We start from the raw sequence: 4,349 nt of genomic DNA, 5'->3' as shown, positions 1-4,349 counted from the left end.
CTGCATTTGCCAGAGTTAACCAATTAGCACAGATAGTGTATAAGATGTGCAAAATAAAGTAAACATACTTAATAAATAACATGGTATGACAAATAATAAATAAATTTGTACGGCCCATACATGTCTTAGAAATAATCATCATGATTAGGATTAGCTGGATCATAAGTCTCATCATCATCGCTGTCACGCGTGTCAATAAAATCATTCTCGTGCTCCGAAGGAGGAGTGTCATCATCAATCTCCTGTCCTAACTGTAACCGCTGAAGTAATTCTAACTCCTTCATATTATGAACCTCCTCTCCAGCATCATCGTCAGCAACCATTTCATTGTCCACTTCCATTCTCATACCGTCGGTTAAATCAATCTCAAAATTCCCTTCGAGCCCATCTTCTTGAAAAAAATCTCTGTCATATGTGTTGGGGTCAATGTTGTAATCTTCATTGTTTGGTATAGGTAATTTACCATGCGGCGATATCTTGTACACAACATTGCCTTTAAGACGGTCGTCGGATTGGCACGGGTATGACAAATAATAAACTTGCGTGGCCTGTTGAGCCACAATGTATACATCATCTCCTTCTAAGACGGATGATTGGCGAATTTCGACTAACCCAAGATTAGGTGCCCGTCTCACCACTGATGGATCAAACCAATATCATTTGAATATGACTGGATTAAGAACTTTGCAACCATGAAAAGTTAGTTCGTATATCTCTTCAATTCTTCCGTAGTACTCTACACCATCAAAGCCTGGCGTAAAAACTCCGCTATTTGTCGTTTTTCGATTGGGCCGACTATGCTCATGGCTTGTTGTGTGAAAGCGATATCCATTTACATCATAACCAGTAAAAGATTTGACCCTGTAGGTACAGCCATCGGCAACCTGTCTCAACTCGGCATTCATAGACGAATCGGTTTGAGCCTGCAAGTTGAAGTAGGGTGGTTTGTTATATTATTCGCATATACGATCAACTTCTAATCAAGCTAAGTACGAGCTAAAATCGACTGTACCTTATGTTTGAACCAAGAAATGAAATTGGGCATTCCATTTCCTGCACCCTCTTTGAGAAGAGTCTCGGCTTCATGTGGGGTAGGTTCCCTTGAATTACGCCAGAACTTACGATGGAATTCCCTGTACCAACGAGAAACATGATAGTATGTCGAAGAATACTAACAAATTCAGAAAAGACTAGTTTGTTCAGAACTTACAGTATGTACGGCTCCACCTCGGATAGGTTGGTCAATACATACAACATGATAGTGCGCCACTCTTTATGTTTCAATTTTTTTTGTGTCGCACCACTTGCACTTCCAAGTTGTCCTCGAAAAAGACTAAGGCTCGATTCAACTTCGCTGTCATTGTAACGAGGCGGTGGATTGTGCACGTTAGGAAGGTTGTCAGCATAGTATTTTGTTGTGAAGTTTGACACCTCCTCCCGAATGTATGCCTCTGCAATGGAGGCTTCAATTTTGCATTTGTTTTTACATTTAGTTCGAAGAACCTTTTGACACCTCTCAATTGAATAGCACCAACGGCCCTGCACAGGCCCCCCCATTCGTGCTTCATAAGGGAGGTGTAAAATCATATGCTGCATCGGATTGAAGAAGCCAGGAGGAAAGATCTTCTCCAACTTACAGAGCAACACAGGCGCCATTCTTTCCATTTCGTCAACCACGGTCCGAGATAACTCCTTAGCACAAAGCTGGCGGAAGAAATTACTCAACTCCGCTAGCACCTGCCACACATGCTCAGGGACATAACCTCGAACCATCACCGGAAGTAGGCGCTCAATCCATATGTGATAATCATGACTTTTGAGCCCGTTGATTCGCATAGTAGCTAAGTTCACTCCCCTCTTCAGATTTGCTGCATACCCATCAGGGAACATTAACGTTTGGAACCATTCTAATACCTCCCTCCTTTGGGCCCTCGTCAGGACGAAATCAGCCTTAGGCTTTCACCACGACTTGCCTGCTCTGGGAGGCGCCATGTCTAACTTTGGTCTGTTGCATAACATTGCTTGATCCACTCTAGCCTTAACGTTATCCTTTATCTTGTCAGGAATGTCCATAATTGTACCAAAAATTGCCTCGGCAATGTTCTTTTCAGTGTGCATAACATCAATGTTGTGTGGGAGAAGAAGATCATCAAAATAGGGGAGGTTCCACAAGCACGATCTCTGAGTCCAAGCATGTTGCTCGCCATATCCCACAAAACCACCATCTTGATTGTTGACCTCAAGAGCGTCTAACTGAGCACGAACCACGGCTAAGGTAAGCATCTGCGGTGGAGGGTCGTTAACTACGACATCTTTTGTAAAATTTCTAATATCTCGTCTGAAAGGATGGTCAGGAGGAAGGAATTGTCGATGTTTGTCGAATGAAGAATATTTGCCACCCTTCGTCAACCAAATGAATTTCAAAGAAGCCTTGCATACTGGGCATGGGAACTTCCCGTGAACACACCAACCACAGAAAATACCATATGCTGGCAAGTCATGCAGGGAGTAATGGTACCAAACATGCATCTTGAAGTTTGTCCTTGTAGCACGGTCGTATGTCCATACCCCTTCATCCCATGCACGGACCAAATCATCAATCAAAGGCTCCATGTACACACTCATATTATTTCCTGGATGTTCTGGAATTATCAATGATAAAAATATGTTCTGTCGCTGAAAGAGAACACCAGGGGGGAGATTGAGGGGGATAACGAACATAGGCCAACAGGTGTACGGGGCGGCAGCCATTCCATAAGGATTGAACCCATCTGTTGCGAGCGCAACACGTACATTACGAGCCTCTCGAGCTTTCTCATGATAAATCGCATCAAACTTTGTCCATGCTTCGCCATCGGATGGGTGTACCAGCTTCTCAGCATTGTATCGACGTCCGGTTTTGTGCCATGTCATTTGTTTCGCGGATTCTTCACACATGTATAGCCGTTGGATCCTCGGTATGAAGGGAAGGTACCGAAGGATCTTCACAGGAATTGCAAGCTGCTTCTTCTGACCTTCACCAGAGTCTACCTCCAGGAACCTAGACGATTCGCACTTTACACAGTACTTTGATTCCGCATATTCCTTTCTAAATAAGATACATCCCTTTGGACAAGCATGTATCTGCTCGTACGGCATCTTAAGTGCACGAAGAAGTTTTTGTGCCTCATACATAGACTTTGGCAAGATGTGATCCTCCGGGAGCAGACTCCCAAAAACTGTCAACATAACATCGAAGGCGTTTCGACTCAAGCTAAACTGGGACTTCACAGCCATTAGACGTGCAATGGCATCCAACTGAGAGACCTTGGTATGCCCGTGAAGGGGTTGCTGTGCCGCACACAACATGTCGTAATACGCCTTTGCGGTAGCCTCGGGTTCCTCCTCCGTACGAGCTTCATGATAGTCATCTAACATGTCTCCCACCCCGGTGTTATCATCATATTGCTCGATCCGTTGTCTGATGACCTCATCCCTCCCACGATCGAATTCACCATGGTAGATCCAGATGGTATAGTCTGGGGTAAAACCGTGCCTAACAAGATGTTTACCCATTTCTAACTTGGTTTGCCGACGCAGATTTCCACATTTGCTACACGGACACCAAGTATCTCTTCCTCCTTTGATCCTTGCAAATGCCCGTTCCAAGAAAGCATCGGTCTTGTTTATCCATTCATCAGTCAACGAATTCTGACTAGATCGGCCCGTGTACATCCACTGATGATCCTCCATCCTCTAGCATATCAGCGAGTAATATAAAAACTCACGTTGCATCTACACGTTCCTATATTATCTATTAGGTGAAGATAGGTCCTAATCCCACACGAGGATGTGGGGGTGGGAGTGGTTGCCATGGTGACGGAAGAATAGGCGTTCGGAGTCCAGGCCGGACCTTAACTGGGCACTTTCATATGGAAGCTGCTGAATGACGGCTGCTGAATACTGAGCCAAGGACTGCATGAGGGTTGATACACATATCTTGTAGTTCTCGGTAGGGAGGCCCTCGCGCGCTGCAAGATCGACGAGGCGCACGCGGCCTAGAGATGCAAGAATGCTTCCTGCTGCGTCCTCCATAGGATTGATGATTGCTGAATGTTGAGCTCAATACTGAGCAGGGGAATGTGCCATGGGGGTTTCAACTGAACCCAGGGGCGGACTCGGTATAGGAAATGGGTGGACGCATGTACACCCGATATGTTTTGCAAAAAAGGAAAATCGAAGTAAGTTGGGATCAGATCCGAATACAAATAGCTTACTTAGGTTTGGGGCGCTCCGTTTCCTCAGCGGAAGGAAGGGGAGAAAGCGGGCGGCTTACCTGGTGCGTGCTCGTCGCTGGCGACGGGCCCGGT

The sequence above is a fragment of the Setaria italica genome, chromosome I (genome assembly GCF_000263155.2).
Source record: "Setaria italica strain Yugu1 chromosome I, Setaria_italica_v2.0, whole genome shotgun sequence".
Taxonomy (NCBI): domain Eukaryota; kingdom Viridiplantae; phylum Streptophyta; class Magnoliopsida; order Poales; family Poaceae; genus Setaria; species Setaria italica.
The sequence above is the reverse complement of the archived record's forward strand: the minus strand, read 5'-3'. Positions refer to the sequence as shown.